Source organism: Oryctolagus cuniculus, chromosome 13 (genome assembly GCF_964237555.1).
Source record: "Oryctolagus cuniculus chromosome 13, mOryCun1.1, whole genome shotgun sequence".
NCBI classification, from domain to species: Eukaryota; Metazoa; Chordata; class Mammalia; order Lagomorpha; family Leporidae; genus Oryctolagus; species Oryctolagus cuniculus.
The window spans coordinates 104,409,495-104,427,441 of NC_091444.1; the positions used below are offsets into that span (position 1 = coordinate 104,409,495).

A 17,947-nucleotide genomic window follows, 5' to 3' on the forward strand; every position below is an offset into this window, starting at 1 on the left:
GGATGCTATATTTAATGTTTATTCATTTCTATCTTATTAGAAAGGCAAGAGCCACAGATAAATTGAAAGAGACGGAGGCAGAGAGAGAACTTCCATCCGCTAGTTCATTCTCCAAAAACCTGCATGTGCCACATTGCCAAGGAAATAGAAACTGAACTCTTCCCTGGAATTCACAAATAATGAGTCTCTAATGTCTGCAAAAAGCCCCTCTTCCCTGATCTAATACATTTTCCCCATCAGCACATTTCAAGTTACAGGACGGGGAAGCCACCGTGTGTTAGGTACAGAAAGGGGAGCATCCGTGACAGGCCTCTGCAGGCCTTCCAGAACTGGCCCCGAGGACTCACTGTAGGCAGGCAGGCAGCTGCTTAATCTTCACTTTACCTGGGAAAAGGGGATTGCAGAGGCCCACTGGCCAACTTTATATTTCCTAATTCTATTCTTTTAAAATTTGTTTGCTTGAAAGGCAGAGAGAGAAAGACGGCTCTCCCCTCCTCTGACTGACTCCCTAAATGGCTGCAACATCTGGAGCTGAGCCGACTGGCAGCCAGAAGCCACAGACGCCACGGGCAAAGCCCAGCAGAGGGCAGGGACTCATGGCAGACGCTGGCCATGGCAGACGCTGTTTAAGGTACACACTCTGACAGGGCACGGTGGCTTCTGCTCAGGTGGTGTAGACACAGCACACGCTGCCCGCAGGGACTGTGGGCCAACACTTTCTGGAGACCCTGTCCCTTGCCTCCACCTCAAACACTTTGCTGCCTAATCCTCCAGTATTGCTAAAATGGATTGTGACACATATTCCTCGCCAGAAACAGGAATCTGAGCTATTTCTATCTTGGTTTCCCTACCTGTAAAATGAGGAGAATCCTTATCTTCCACAAGGGTACTTCAAAAAGTTCATGGAAAATGGATTAAGGAAAACTTTATTTTGGTGTAAAAATATTTTTTACTCCATGCACACAGAAGTCTTCAGAAGGTCCAAGAAAAATGCCTATTATTAAAAAACTATGCATGGCTTTCACTAAATAACTTCCCTTTTATTTGCACTTGTCATGAATTATTTTGAAGTACTCTCATGAAACTGGTGTTTCATGAAGAAAATATTAGGCAGCAAGTTTCAATTTTCATAACAGAAAAACTGACAATAAGAACCTCAAAAAGAAAAAAAAGAGAGAAATCAAGCAGATTTAATGTCACTGGTACACTCACATTATTAATGAGCATAAATTACCAGGGCGATGAAAACAGAGTGAATGTGTGTGCTTAATCAGCAAACCCTTTACTTCCTTCTATTGCACTATCTTACCATTCATCTGTTTTATGTTTAAATTTATTCATCAAAATACAACTGGCGCCACTACAGGATTAATAGGGATACAGACATTCTCCAGATTTGGATTTCTGAGCGCCGTGGGGTCCCCTTGTTGCTACATTTCAGAAGAGATCAAAGTCCTGCAGAGACTTCATTAACTTTTGATCTGTAGAAGAAGCCACAGAGCTTGTGGAGAGCCTTGCTGTACACAGAAAGAGGGCCAGAGAAAGGTGTCCATCAGAGGAGGGCGGCGAGCCCCCACTGGCCAGAGACAGGTGTCCACCAGAGGAGGGCGGCGAGCCCCCACTGGCCAGAGAAAGGTGTCCATCAGAGGAGGGCGGCGAGCCCCCACTGGCCAGAGAAAGGTGTCCATCAGAGGAGGGCAGCGAGCCCCCACTGGCCAGGGAAAGGTGTCCATCAGAGGAGGGCAGCGAGCCCCCACTGGCCAGGGAAAGGTGTCCATCAGAGGAGGGCGGCGAGCCCCCACTGGCCAGCCGGGAGGAGGGTTCTTTGGTCTCTGCTTGCAGAATGTTGCCTGACAGGACCCCCGGGGGGGGGGGGGGACAGCTTCGATGCTCTGCTGCGCTGGTCCAGGACAGATGGATTAGGGACTCTGTTCTTGGTTCCTTGGCAAATAGATCAGTATGGTCTGAATGTCTGTGTCCCTCGAATTCATATGTTAAAACCCAGCCCAAAAGGTGTTGTATCAGTGGGTGGAGCCTTTCAGAGGCCATAAGGATGGAGCCTCTACAAAAGGGACCCCAGAAAGTGGCCTTGCTCCTTCCACGACAAGAAGACAGGGCAAGCAGCCGCCATCTACGGACAGAAAGCAAATCCTTGCCAGACACAGACACTGCCAGGACGTGCATCTCGGCCTTCCCAGCCTCTAGGACTGTGGGAAAATGAACCTCGGCTGTTTCCAAGCCCCCAGGCCTACAGACGTCTGTTACAGCAGCTGGAGCTGAGACGTGGGTACTGAGGGCCAACCCGCCACAAACCAAGCACAGCGATGGTGTTCACTTCAGAAAAGGAAGCTGCGTTACTTGGATATATTAAGTGAAGAAAACTGGCATTTCTGTTTCATGATGGGGTCAGTGCATCCTGTTTAGACATCTACTCTTTAATACAATCTATTCAGGATGTTTTATCCACGAGTGAATCAAATCATAAAGCAGAGCGGGTCTGAGTTTCAATACACTATTTAAAAAAACTTAAGATATATTAGTGTAGAGAGCTATCTTACAACATGGAGACCACAGTTTATAACAAAATATTAGGGCCGGCGCTGTGGTGCAGTGGGTTAATCCTCCACCTGCCTGCAGTGCCGCATCCCATATGGGCTCCGGTACTAGTCCCGGCTGCTCCTCTTCCAATCTAGCTCTCTGCTGTGGCCTGGCAAAGCAGTGGAAAACAGACCAAGTCCTTGGGCCCCTGCACCCACCTGGGAGACCGGGAAGAAGCACCTGGTTCCTGGCTTTAGATTGGCTCAGCTCCGGCTGTTGTGGCCATTTGGAGAGTGAACCAATGGAAGGAAGACCTTTCTCTCTGTCTTTCCCTCTCACCATCTGTAACTCTACCTCTCAAATAAATAAATAAAATCTTTTTAAAAAATTATATATTTGAAGCTGATAATACTTATATTTTCAGTGTTCTCACTAAAAAGTGATAAATATGTAAGGTAATAAATATGCTAATTAGCTCTATTTAGCCCTTGGTACACATATATCACAATATCACATGGTAAACATAAATATACATAATTTTATTTAAACATAATTTAAAAATAACATAATTATTTAATGTGTTTTTCAGCCTCCAACACAACACAAAAAATATTGCCACATCGATGTTGAATTTATTGCCACACACAATGAAGCGGTTCCAGCTGTCTGAAATCTGAAAGCAGTGAATCCTGACCAGACATTCTGAGAAGAGACGTGAAATGACAGGTTTAGGTGGTACTATCAACCCCAAATAAGATTAAAAATCAAGAAAACCACAATTATCCATAGAATAGAAGAGCAGATAAACATGAACTACGAAGACAATCATCTTAGAAACAAGCCAAGGAAGAAACATTATCAAAGCAGCCACAGCAAGACGGACAGGTGACCTCCAGCAGACAGGACAGAAGCCAGGAGACAGTGGCAGATGTCTTCCAAACGCCCGAAGAGGGTCAGTGCCAGCTCAGCCAGCTGTACCCCTCCTAAAGGAATCGCAATAAACACGGTCAGAGCAGCAAAGACCAAGAGCTCAGCAGCAGGAGCGCAGCACTCAAGGAAAGGCGGTGAGCAATTCTGCAGGCGCAGGAAAAGGACTCCAAATGCAGTGGGCAGAGGGGAAGAGGTGAAGAGACCCAGAGGAAGTGAGAGGTCCGTAAATAGAGACGAGCACCGACAGTGCAGCTCACTCACAGCAATGTTACCTCAAAGACACCACAATGTAAATTAGTAAAGAAAGTAACTGTGTGTTAGTGTCCGTCTGCGGACAAAGTTTATACTTGATTTGGATAAGTCAATGATGGATATTGTAATGTCGATGGAAACATCTAGAGGAATGGTAAATAAATAACTACGGGGGCCGCCGCTGTGGCATAGTGGGTTAAAGCCCCAGCCTGCAGTGCCGGCATCCCGTATGGGTGCCAGTTTGAGTCTCAGCTGCTCCACTTCAAAGCAGCTCTCTGCTATGGCCTGGGAAAGCAGTAGAAGAGTCTTTGGGCCCCTGAACCTGCATGAAAGAACTAGAAGAAGCTCTTGGCTCCTGGCTTCAGATCGGTCCATCTCTGGCCTTTATAGCAATTTGGGGAGGGAACCAGAAGATGGAAGACCTCTCTCTCTGTCTCTCTGGTGCTACCTCTTTCTATAACTCTCTTTCAAACAAAGAAAAAAAATCATAAAAAACAAACAAACAAACAAAAAACCACGAAGCTAATCAGTAGTAGAAGGATGAAATACTAAAAAATAATGCATCCAGGCCGGAGCCGCGGCTCAACAGGCTAATCCTCCGCCTGCGGTGCCGGCACACTGGGTTCTAGTCCCGGTCGGGGCGCCGGATTCTGTCCCGGTTGCCCCTCTTCCAGGCCAGATCTCTGCTGTGGCCAGGGAGTGCAGTGGAAGATGGCCCAAGTGCTTGGGCCCTGCACCCCATGGGAGACCAGGAGAAGCACCTGGCTCCTGCCTTCGGATCAGCGCGGTGCGCCGGCCACAGCACGCTGGCCGCGGCGGCCATTGGAGGGTGAACCAACGGCAAAAGGAAGACCTTTCTCTCTGTCTCTCTCTCTCACTGTCCACTCTGCCTGTCAAAAATTAATTAATTAATTAATTAATTTAAAAAAAAGAAAAAATAATGCATCCAAAAGGAAGGTATCCAGGAGAGCAAATGAACAAACATGTATTTTCTCAAGGACTGACTTGCACAGTAGAGGCATGCCCACCACAGTGTGGGGGCCACCCCATCATCAGCGGGAGAAATTCCTTTGTTATCTTTGCACAAGCAGGCCAGCCACTTCTCACTCCCTCTCATACACCACTCTTTTTAGGGTTGGTGTTTTTTGGTTTTTCGCTAATCTTAACTGTTCTGTGATTCAGCCCGACACCACTATTAAAGTTCCGTGCCAGTGACCTGCGGCACTCACCCAGGATCGGGTCTGTCCTTCGTACGTCCTCTGAAAGGACAGGAGCACGTGAAACTCTGAACAGAGAAGGCTCACTTCTTAACCCGCCCCCGAGACCCTCCCTCTCTCACTCCACGACCTGCTGCGATCCACGGGCAGGTGCTGAAGTTCTCTGCTCTTCTGGAATCTTTGAAGACACCACGACGCCATCCATTCCTCCACTGGTTCTCTCTCTTTTTTTCTAAGGTTTACTTACTTGACCAGCAGAGTGGCAGACACGGGCAGTGAGGGGAGACAGAGATCTCCCATCTGCTGGTTCACTCCCAAAATGACCACAATGGCCAGGCTAAAGCCAGGAGTCATCCGGGTCTCCCACGTGGGTGCAGGGGCCCAAGCACTCAGGCCATCTGCTGCTGCATTCCCAAGTGCGTTAGCAGGGAGCTGGATTGTAGCAGCCAGGACTCAGAGTGGCATTCATGGGGAACGCTGGAGTCCCAAGTGGCTGCTTAACCCCCTGAGTCACGATGTAGGCCCTCCTCTGTATGTTCTTAACATCTTGCACAGACATCTATCTGAGGATAATTTTTACTTCCAGGCTAATGGCCCTCTGCAACAGCATGCTGAATTACAAAGTTCCTGGTTCATCTACTCACTTTCAACATTAAGTCCTGAGGTGGGAATGTGCTCCCGGCCCCCTAAACACTGAAGGCAGCATTTACCTTGAAACCCATGCACTGGCACCCACACTCCCTACTTTCGAGAAGGCCTGCTCCCTCACTCCTGCCCTAATCTTTCTCCTCTGGCTCTGCAGGCCCCTGCCTTCTTACTCAGATCCTGATATTGGATTCTTCTTTAACAATCCAGAGAGATCTGCTTATCCGACTGACTTGTGCTTTCCAAGTCTTCCTTTCTCCCAACTCTTATCCAGTTTTTAAAGGCAGAGTAGTCCAGCTCTGTGATAAGACTTGTGGAAGGCACATGGAAAAAAATCACAACACAGAAACTAAAACATATCTGAATCTTACCAACCCGGGAGAATGAGTTCAAATACTAAGTCTGGTCTTGGCGGGTGAAAATGTAATCTTTTCTGTGTTTCCAACAATTACTGTCACTGCCTCCACTCTGTCCTTTCTTGCTGACTAAGCAAATCAAATCAGACAGGAACAGAGAGACAGCCTGCCTTTCTCTGCAGGCCATGTTGCATGTAACTTGTAAGAAGGAGGACTCGATTCTCTTTCTTTTTTTCCCAAGTAGCTTTCAGAGCATGCCTCCAGGCCCATGGTTCTGCACACCTCCTGGTTACATGTTTTCACAGGAGCTCAAGGTTTCTGGTTAAGAGAGGAGTTCCTGCTGCTCGGGTCAGCTGAATGGGGCGTGTGTTAGATAAACCGTCTCTAGCCTTCTCCACCTAAGCCCGCACCTGCCTCTTCCCAGGTCTTCTGAGAGGTGAAGCACCCAGCGTGACAGGTAAGGCACAGAGGGAGGCTCTGACTGGAGCACAGCAAGGTTTGGATCAGGCTGCTGTGCAGTCCTTGTTTCGGGGGGACTGAGACAGTCATGGGAGGCAATGCGTTTCATCTGCTCACTTCTTGAAGCGATCGCTAGATGTCTAGAATATCCGAAACAATGTTCACAGACTTGCAGGGGCAAGAAAAAATAAAACCATGACTCCCTTGCTTCTAAATTTTGACTTAATTGGAGAGGGAAAGAGAATGAGCAGATGACTAAAAGCTGATAAGTAGCCTGATTCATGTGAGTTTGTTCAGCCCACTAAAACCTGAATATAAAAGACTTCTTTTGACTTTCTCTCCTACTCTTTGTGCGTTCCCAAAGCTCCCCAAGTCACTGTGCACTTGTGTTCTGGACTCTCCATTTGATTCTGTCACTGGTTTCCTGTTCCCTGCGGAAATTTCTCACCTTCCTAAGCTCTCTGAGCACACCAGACACAGTTACTGCCGTTTTCCCGGGCTGGAAGGCCTCTGTTCCACAGCCACATGGGGCAGCATGCAAACAGTGTCCACTTCCTGCGCATCCTCTCCAAACACACGCACCTACCTCGGAGCCCTTTCTGTACCAACACCTCCGTTTCAAACCCACCTTCCTGCTGAGATTCACATAAATACCTGTATAAAGCAAAACAAAAACAAAAAAACAAGCAAAACAAAAACCCTCATTCTCGGGCAGCTGAAGAGAGCAATTAGAGCAGGCAGGACTCAGACACCAAGATCCTGAGAAGAAAACTTCATTAGTGGCTGGCACCGCAGCTCAATAGGCTAATCCTCCGCCTTGCGGCGCCGGCACACCGGGTTCTAGTCCCGGTCGGGGCGCCGGATTCTGTCCCGGTTGCTCCTCTTCCAGGCCAGCTCTCTGCTGTGGCCCGGGAGTGCAGTGGAAGATGGCCCAAGTGCTTGGGCCCTGCACCCCATGGGAGACCAGGAGAAGTACCTGGCTCCTGCCATCGGATCAGCGCAGTGCAACGGCCGCAGTGTGCTGGCCGCAGTGGCCATTGGAGGGTGAACCAATGGCAAAGGAAGACCTTTCTCTCTGTCTCTCTCTCTCACTGTCCACTCTGCCTGTCAAAAAAATAAAACTTCATTGGTGTAAGCACTCTACTCCACGCAATATATACATTTAAAAATTTTCAAGTCATTTGCAAGGGGTGGCCTAGAGTTTATGCCCATCTTACTGACCCGAAAAGACAAAATCTGGAGTTCAGTGGTACTAGGGCAGGCAAAATTGCAGGGATTAAGATCTGAAAGCAGAAAACCTAAACAGAAGGATGCTTACCTTCCATAAGCACTTTTCTCAAGAGCATGCATGATTTATAAGCTGCATATGCCTGAAGCAAAATGAATACGGCTATCTACACAATGATAATCTACCATGACAAAGTTGGGCTTGGTCAAGAAATACAGGGTCAGCTGAACATTGAAAAATACTCAGTATAGGGCCAGCGCCGCGGCTCACTAGGCTAATCCTCCGCCTTGCGGCGCCGGCACACCGGGTTCTAGTCCCGGTCGGGGCACCGGATTCTGTCCCGGTTGCCCCTCTTCCAGGCCAGCTCTCTGCTGTGGCCAGGGAGTGCAGTGGAGGATGGCCCAAGTGCTTGGGTCCTGCACCCCATGGGAGACCAGGAGAAGTACCTGGCTCCTGCCATCGGATCAGCGCGGTGCGCTGGCCGCAGCGCGCCAGCCACGGCGGCCATTGGAGGGTGAACCAACGGCAAAGGAAGACCTTTCTCTCTGTCTCTCTCTCTCACTGTCCACTCTGCCTGTCAAAAAAAAAAAAATACTCAGTATAGTTCACCATAATAAGAAAATACAAAGAGCATATTGTCATCCCAGCCATGCATCCAATGCAGAAAAAGTACATGATGCAATTCAGCTCTTCATGACAAAAGCTTATCAAATGAGGACCAGAAGGGAACTTCTTAATAGGATAAAGATTATCTCTAGGGTCAGGCATTGGGCACAGAGGTTAAGACACTGCTCGGGATACCTGCATCCCACATTGTAGTGCCCAGGTTCAAGTCCCAGCTTCACTTCCAATTCCAGTTTCCTGCTAATGCACATCCTGGGAGGCAGGAGTTGATGCCTCAAGTACGTGGGTTCCTTCCACCCATGTGGGAGGCACAAATTGAGTTCTGGGGTCCTGGTTTTGGCCAGGCCCAGCCTCAGTTCTTGTGGGCATTTCAGAAGTGAATCCCTCTGCAACCATCAAAATTAAAGGTAATATTTTGAAGGCTCTTCTACTGACACAGGGACTAGGATGTCTTCTCTCTCTACATCATGACTTCTATTCTATATTGTACTGGAATGGCTCACAAATTTACTCAGGAAGAAAAACAACTTGAAGGTGTGAGAATTTGGAAAGGTAGAAACAAACATACTGTTGTTCAGAAATGACAAAACTGTGTGTATAGAATCCTTAAAAGAATCAAACTATTAGAATTATCAACTTTTTATACACTAACAACAAGCATTAGAAAATAAAATTTACAAATACAACTGCAGTAACACCAAAACAGTAAAAACTTAGAAACAAATCTAACAAAAACAGTCAAGAATTCTAACAGAAAAATCACAGCACATCAGTGAGAGAAAATAAAGAAACCAAAGTTAATGTTCATGGCTTAGAAGACTTTATAATGAAAAGGTAACAATTCTTTCCAAGATGATATACAAATTAAATGTAATCTAATTAAAGTCCCAGAGGTTGTGTGTGTGTGTGTGTATGCATGAATTTACATGCTCATTTAAAGTTCCAAGAATAAGAATAATTTTAAAGAACAAACTTAGAGAATTTATAGCATATACCATTAAAACTACAATGCATTGGTTCAAAGAAAATAAACCAATGAAGCAACAAATGGATAGATAGGGCAGACAGATGATAGATACAGATAGATGATAGAGCAGACAGATAAACAGAGTAGGCAGATGACAGACAGATGATAGGGTAGGCAGGTGAGGATGATGGTGGTGGTAGACATGTAGACAGATAGATACACGGACAGGGTTGATATCCAGCTCAAGTTCCTGATTTCAGTTTTCTGCTGACTCATTCCCTGGGAGGCAGCAATGGTGACTCAACTAGTTGAATTCCTGCCACCCACATGACAGATCGAGGTTGAATCCCCAGATTCCAGCTTCAGCCCCCTCGCAGTTGTGGGCATCTGGGGAGTGAATAAGTGGATGGAGTTCTCATTCACTCACTCTCCTTCTCTCCCTCTCAAATAAAAAAATTAAATTATAAACACTCCTAAGCAAAAAAAAAAAAAAAAAAAAAAAAGAGGAAAAAGATGCCCAAATAGTCAGTAAACATGTGAAAAGGTGTTGAGATAGTACCATACATCAAATAGGTTAAAATGAAAAATAATGGCATTATACACTGGCAATCATCTATTTCACATTCAAATACGTTGGGAATAGCTGGCACCGTGGCTCACTAGGCTAATCCTCCGCCTTGCGGCGCCGGCACACCGGGTTCTAGTCCCTGTCGGGGCACCGGATTCTGTCCCCGTTGCCTCTCTTCCAGGCCAGATCTCTGCTGTGGCCCGGGAGTGCAGTGGAGGATGGCCCAAGTGCTTGGGCCCTGCACCCCATGGGAGACCAGGATAAGCACCTGGCTCCTGCCATCAGATCGGTGTGGTGCGCCGGCCGCAGCGCACCAGCCGCGGCGGCCATTGGAGGGTGAACCAACGGCAAAGGAAGACCTTTCTCTCTGTCTCTCTCTCTCACTGCCCACTCTGCCTGTCAAAAAAAAAAAAACATTGGGAAGAAGTTTATTTCAACACAATCACTTTAGAAAACTCACCATATTGATTAAAGAGTAGTATGTATCTACTAGGAATGACCCATCGACCCCACCCCAAGGGTATACTCAACAGAAATAAATGTATAAAGACATATGCTATAAAAGATAAGCATGAGACTGTTCATAGCTGCAAGACATATGCTATAAAAGATAAGCATGAGACTGTTCATAGCTGCATCACCAGTAGTAGTCAAAGCTTCCCACGTCTATTGTAACGAAACCAATACACTGAGACACTGACATCTGCAACAAAATGGATGCAATTGGAGATCATTATACTGTGAAATAAGCCACACACAGAAAGACAAATACCATACTTTGTTTCATATTTAGATGTGAATACATACACTTACAATGTCCACACATAAAGACAATATGGCAAAATGTTAAAAATTGTTAAATCTTTGTGTGCTCACTGAAAAAAAATCATGATATATTCATGCCAAATAAATAAAAATGAACTATTTCTTTTTAAAAATTTATTTATTTACTTGAAAGTCAGAGTGAGAGAGTGAGAGAGAACTACTGGATCTCTCCCCAGATGGCCACAGCTGGGCCAAGCCAAAACCAGGTGCCAGGAGCTCTTCTGGGTCTCTCATGTGGGTGCAGGGGCCCAAGGACATGGGCCATCCTCCACTGCTTTCCAAGGCCATTAGCAGAGAGCTGGCTCAGAAGTGGAGCAGCCAGGACATGAACCAGTGCCCATGTGGGATGTCGGTTTACCCACCATACCACAACGCCGGCCCCAAAATGAACTACTGATGTGTATAACAAGGATGAAGCTCACATTTAAAATTGTCAAGCAAAATAAGTCAGACACCAAAGGACGCATGACTCAGATATATGACATTCAAAAAGGAAAACATATCTATGGTGTCAGAAACGTGGTCATCATTCAGGGCATGGGTGGTGACTGTGGGATGCTAGTGACATTCTTGATGGATTTACATAGGTGCATAGGTGTGCCCACTTCAGATAACTCATCAAGTGTCAGCTAAGATTTTTGTAGTATTTGCGTGCTCTCTCTCTCACTATACACACACACACACACACACACACACACACACACATATATAAAACTCATATATATTTTTTTTGACAGGCAGAGTGAACAGTGTGAGAGAGAGACAGAGAGAAAGGTCTTCCTTTGCCGTTGGTTCACCCCCCAGTGGCCGCTGCGGCCGGCACACCACGCTGATCTGAAGCCAGGGGCCAGGTGCTTCTCCTGGTCTCCCATGGGGTGCAGGGCCCAAGCACTTGGGCCATCCTCCACTGCACTCCCGGACCACAGCAGAGAGCTGGCCTGGAGGAGGAGCAACCGGGATAGAATCCAGCGCCCCGACTGGGACTAGAACCTGGGATGCCGGCACCGCAGGCGGAGGATTAGCCTAGTGAGCCGCGGCGCCGGCCTAAAACTCTTACATTTTAACAGTTCCAAGTATTGTCAACATATTGCTAAGTTAACACTCTAGGAAGTAGTTCTGCTTCTATTTGAGAGAGAGTTGTCAAGTCCTGCTGTATTTTCAGAAACTATCTGTATGAAAATGTAGGTATCTACAGAATCCTATATAGTTATAAATTACTTATTTTTCCATTTGCATAATTCTCCACATGATATAAGAAAGCAGGAATTCACAATGAATAATAGCACTTAGGATGCTTTTAGCTACACCAGAAGTTTCTGAGTCAACTTGAGTTACAGGAATAAAGAATTTATGACCTCACAATAGAATCCAAGGGAGTTGGCAGTGCCAAGGTTGAATAACCTATTAAGGCCCAAGTTTTCCATTCTTTGAATATTCCAATGACAAAATATTCATTTCAAAGTGAACATAAGCGGTATATTTGTTGCAGTCAAATATGTGTATGGATACGACTACAGGACAACTATACAACTATATAGAACACAGAAAATGAGACTTCTCCCACCGCAGGACAGAACATTCCTCTGATTCCTTTCAGCTGGCTTTGCCTCCTGTCAGTCACACCCACACAGCACGTCCTTGCTCAAGCCAGTTCCAGGCAACGGGGACAGAAGACTGCACCTGATAGGATAAATCTATCAAAGTCTAACTCTCAGGCACTGTGGTGAGAGGAGGTACCTGAATAGAATCAGAATTCTGTTAACCAGGAAGAGGGGCTGGGGATGCTGTCGGGGCTCCACCCAAAGCATCTGCTCCAAAGGCCAACCAATCACCACAAAGGAAGCACAAGATAAGTGATTCCCGGCTGTCAATCATAGCTACTTGTGATGCTACTGATTTTTGAAGTGCACTTTCTGGTTCCATTATCTACATATCTTGCAAGAATTGCACAGATTTTAAATCAGGTAAAAATTCAAGGAAAAGGATTGTTTTATAGTAACACTGTGCCTTGTTTTTATGATATGAAGATAACCTAAATATAAGGATTCACTTTTTAAAATATGCACCAGTTTAAGTCTGAGTAAACATACACACAGCTCTAACACCCATCTATTTTACAATAGCACTATTATTTCTCTTCACATTTGATAATAACGGCAAGAGTGAAGAGGAATTTTTGCCAGCTGCTGACTGTTTTATAAAGCAGTCTTTTCAGCACTTAAAATGTACAGAACTCTGGGAGTCTTCACAGCAAAGTCTTAGATATTATGTGTTATCCCTCTCTTTCCCAGTGATGGGACAGAATCACAGAGAGGAACACAAGACCACACAACTCCCAACAGTGGAGTCTTTTAGTGATTTTTTTTACTAGCAAGTTTAAAATTGCTAGTAAGAGTATCAAGAGGGCACCCTATATAACAACATAATCCCTACCACATATCAAGATTTACCTTACAGTACAATGTGGAGAAGTAATGTGATACAATGAAGGTACTGAGTTATCATAAGCCATAAATGAAATGTTAACTTTGTTCCACAAATTTCAAGAAAAGAACAGAAGATTGTACTGGAGGAGCCATCCCTTCAGCTTCTACAACTCCGTGGGCAGGGAGAGGAAGACCTAACTCAGAGAGAAGGCCTTGGTGACTGGACAGAACACCACCACAGGGGTGAACGCCAACACCTAGAAAATGTCCACAGGACCAAAGAGCTGTAACAGAAGAACATTTTCTGTAACATACAAGCGATGGCATACTGCAGTTAGCTGGTGAAGTATTTTACTTATTTTAAAATTATTTTTTAATAAAACTTTTACAGACATAAGAATTTTATCAGGATACTATGCGATGTCCTGGTTCATGTATACATTGTGTAACGTCTAATCAGCGTAAATATATTCATCTCTTCAAACATTTAACATTTCTTTACAGTTTTAACAGCCAAAAACCTACCTCCAACTTTGTTCTGTACCTTTAACTTGTCTTTGTCTTAATTTATCTTTCTCTTTAGTGACTATATTGTTGCATGGAAACCCAGCACGTCTTACCCTATGTGGCTACAACACAATCGAGTTTATAGCTAGACAGGAGATATTTTAGATCAGCTTCCTGAATAAAGTCCGGGAGCCAATAAGTTATTTATAAAACAACATTCCATCTTTTCTCACATCAACAGAAAGGACTGCTTTTGCATCACCTCATAGCACTAGAAATTTCTATACTCCTATATAAAAGCTATTAGGGAGTGATGAAATATTAATAGCAAAAACATAGTTGCATCTTTGGCATCTGACCAACTTTAAGCCATTAGCAAATCATGTATTTATGCCAAAACATCCAAGTATAGCACTCATTTGCTCTCTCCTTGTTCAGTACTAACTCAAAAGTTTGTGCTGGATTATTCTGGAAACATTAAAACATCACAAGAATCTGTAGATTGTACTTACACCCTGAATAATAGCAATTTTTCATGACACTTAGGGTCCTCCCTGTGTCCTGGAGATTAAAGGTGTGAAAAGCTCTCTTATAAATGAATGTGGAGAAAATTTATTTATAAAATAAAAGATTTGCACTGACTTTTTCTATCCAGCCTGCAGTTTATCAGGAGATTCTTTGGTCTTGATCTTCCTGCCCATTCCCAGGCTCGCCCATTAGCAATGAAGATACACTGGAAAGAACTTGACTTTTTAAAGAATTTAGGGGAAAAACTATAGGATGAAAACATAAAATAAATAAAAGCAGTGAGCTGAGTCAAAATCCCTCATTTTGCATTTGTCTTGTAGTGCCCTTTTCACATCTGGTACCACGTTTCATTCTCACAAGAACTTCACGAGGGGACAAAGGAGGCGATTTTCACATACTCTGGTAGGAGAGCTGGGTCACACAGAAACTGACTGACATGACCCCTGGATCATGCAGGATGCCCGTCATGCAGACACGACGGGCATCCAGGCTTTTCCCATTCACCCAAAGCTTCCTTCAGATCCACACTTCCTCCCTCTGCCTGCCTGACAGGAAAGAAGAGGGGTCGCTTATGTAAAACGGAGCCTCACCCTGTCAGGATGGTTCTAGGCTTCCCGGGACTCCAGATGTCAACTCCGTTGTCATGGGCACTGATGCTTCACAGTGAAAGGAGAAGGGGCACAGGATGGCAGGGTGTGCTTGCAGCAGGACAAAACGTAACTACTGACGAGGGGGACATGGCAGGAACAGAATAAGCAGACAGTTCATTCCACCTTGGGGATTTTAATGACGGCTCCAAATGCTTCAGGACATGAGAGTACTTCAAAAAATCCGTGGTAGAAACTGGAATGAAAGGATAATTTGCTTTGATGCAAAAAAAAAAAAAAAAAAAAGTGAATTCCATGCCTACTTTTTTCCCAATACACATTTTCATGAACGTTTTGAAGATTCCTCATCTGAAGGTATTTCAAAAAAGTTTTGCACTAAAATAAATTTGTTTTAATTCCATTTTCCATGAATGTTTTGAAGTACTCTCATATTTCCTGTTCAAATTCATTAAAGTGTTTTGCTAACCATGAAGCAACCATTAAATCTCTCAGCTTTTGAGGTATTTTGTTATTATATGTTCCAAAACAGGAAATAAATCTCTTACTTTTAGTTGTCATTCTACAAGAGGGTGTCTATTATCCTTAAATAATTCAATTTCAGCACTTGATGGGTAAGATATTTCCTTTGATTTCTAGTGAGAAACCATTCCCTTCTTACTGCTCTTCTAAGTAGACTACCGCCTTTCCTCTCAAGGAATCATAGCGTGTCTGAACTACAATGCACAGGTTTAATCAACGCAGCAATAACTGAGGGTCTCTGCCAGGAGTAGAGGGAGGAGGTGGTCTCCGGGCTGTCTGTACTTGGCCCGGACACTTGAAGTTGAACCCAAACAATGGCAGATCAGGGGTTCTGTGCATTTTCTTTCTGTCAGAGCCCTAGGAAGTTGCCTGATACTTAGATGGTTAGAACTAGCTTCTCTCAGGAAAAGCAGACAGCCACCATGTCTCCTGAGAATAAAGACATTTTACAGATAACTTCTGGTAAGAGGCTCAGTTAGTAGGTCTTTGGCCCCTCTCATGTTGGTGGATACTTACAAACTAGTAAATATTGACTTTTATCCTGTTGAATGGGAATCTCCTTACGTCCACTGTGCTGTGACAAGAACTTCACTATACTGCTCACATCTGACACTGCGGTGGGCTCCAGAGCCACCTGTAGCCAACTGTTATACAACTAAATAGAAGAAAATCCTTTACATCTGCCAATATGTATGTGCAACCTTGCATGCACTTCAATTGTTAAATTTGAAAATCGCTGGTATATCTACAAAATGAACCAAGAGACAGCTAAATGCAGCAGTGTGGGCACATCTTCAGTGAAGGTAGTGACTAAATTCCTGACTCACAGGCAGCACACAGGAATCCTAATGTGTTCTGCTTGATGACAGAGTTCGCTCCATTCCCTCTGGGCCACTGTAACTTCAAATAATACAAGCAGGCTTAGCTGCTATCGTGGGAATGAGAAAAATGGAAATGTCACGTGGGGAACGGTTATATTCTAAAGCAAAGCTTAAGTTAAAAAAAAAAAAAAAAAAACAGAAATAAACTGAAGCCTAACATTTTTGAGTACCTCTTGTCTGCGATACACTGTGATCCTGTGGACCATAAGAAAGGGTAGCTCCTCTCTGGCAGGTGTCTCTAAACTGACTGCCCAGCCCTCATACATCCACTAGAGGCCAGGTGGTATCAGGCCAAGGTTAGCAACTGAGGTGCCCCGTCTTTCCCTGCTGCTCCAAGACATCTTTCTTCTCCAGATGCTGAAGTTGGGAGCACCCTAACATGCACTCGACATGGAGAATAACTCTCCTTAATGGGTAAACAGGTGTGATTGTTCTAGGGTTAACTTATGGAAGGAGAGATTCTTTAACTTGCAAGGAGAGCTCCTAAGAACTGGAAATTAATTCAAAATGGAGAGGATCTCTGTGAAGTTAAATATTAACTTGTGTTGCTTACAGTCAGAGGGAGGAAGAGAACAGACACAGCAGAGTATGCCAGACAGAACCTGCAGAGGCAGGACACAGCCCCCCAGGTCAGGGATCAGAGCATGGCACTGTTTCTGTGTCCCAAGTTCCTGGCTCCTTAGATTTCCAGTAAACATTTGCAAAGCTTGGATATTGAGGTTTCTTTTTTTATATTTTTTTAAGAAGTTCTATTTATCTGAAAAGCAGGAGTGAGAGTAAGAGAGCAAGAAAAAGAGAGATATCTTCCATCTGCTGGTTCACTCCCCAAATAGCCAAAGCAGCCAAGTCCGAGTCAGGCCGAAGAGCCATGAACTCCATCCTGATCTGCCCCATGGGTGGCAAGGGCCCAAGTACTTGGGCCATCATGTGCTGCCTTCTCAGGCACATTAGCAGGAAGTTGGAAAGGCAGTGGGGTAGGCAGGACTAGAATCAGCACTCTGATATGGGATGCCCATGTCACAAGTGGCAGCATAACCCTTGGTGCCACATAGCCAGCCCCAGAGGTGTTAGATAGATCTAAGCCTCAATTTCTTTATCATAAAACATAAAGAGAACAGAGGATGTCTAAGTAAAACACCAGCTCTAATAGTTCATGAGCTCTTATTAGATCGCGTTCTAGGTAAGTCATCATCATAAGCTGCAACCTGAGACAGTGCCACGGTTCTATCTTTAAAAAACCGCCAGTCTCACAAAATGAATGAATTTCAACAATTTGACCATCTCTACTTTCATCAAAATTTGTTTCTGCCATTGGTTTTATAACATAATCCAGCCACTTAATGATGGCAGGGGTTTGTAAACCAGTGAGCACACCAGAACCACCCAAAAAGTGTTTCCCTCCAGGGACAGGAAGCCAGAAAGGTATTTACCACTACAAGTTCCCGAGGTGATTTCTTAAAAAGTGCATTCTATGAACCTTCAACTTTAAAAAACCACAGACTGGGCTGGATGTTTGGCCTAGCAGTTAAAATACCACCTGGGAAGTCCGCATCTGAGTGCCTGGCTTGACTCAGCTCTACTCCCAATTCCAGCCTCCCGCTAATGTGCATCCTGGGAGGCAACAAGAGATGGCCTGAGTTTTTTGAGACCTGTACCACACTGACGTAAGAGCCCGGATGGAGTTCCCGGCTCCAGCCGTCTCAGGCGTCTGGATTGTGAACTAGTGAATGGAGACCACCGTTTCTCCATTTTAAAATAAAAATAATAAATCAATAAAAGCATCAAAATAGATGATGTATACCCTGTCTTCTTGGATGTCATTTATTTACAAAGAAATGTCCATTTTATCATTTCTTGGACTCCATGTAT

The 17,947-nt window shown here is 44.8% G+C and overlaps 1 protein-coding gene and 1 long non-coding RNA gene across 3 annotated transcripts in view; one reads left to right on the forward strand and one right to left on the reverse strand.

The window, feature by feature from the left end:
- The window catches only part of GPR158 (G protein-coupled receptor 158), a 351,668-nt gene that overhangs the window by 198,116 nt on the left and 135,605 nt on the right, over positions 1-17,947 (reverse strand). The window lies entirely within an intron of this gene.
- LOC138844891 (uncharacterized) lies at positions 11,991-13,409 on the forward strand. Its single transcript, XR_011381312.1, has 2 exons — positions 11,991-12,573; positions 13,157-13,409. It is a non-coding gene; the product is annotated as an uncharacterized lncRNA (long non-coding RNA).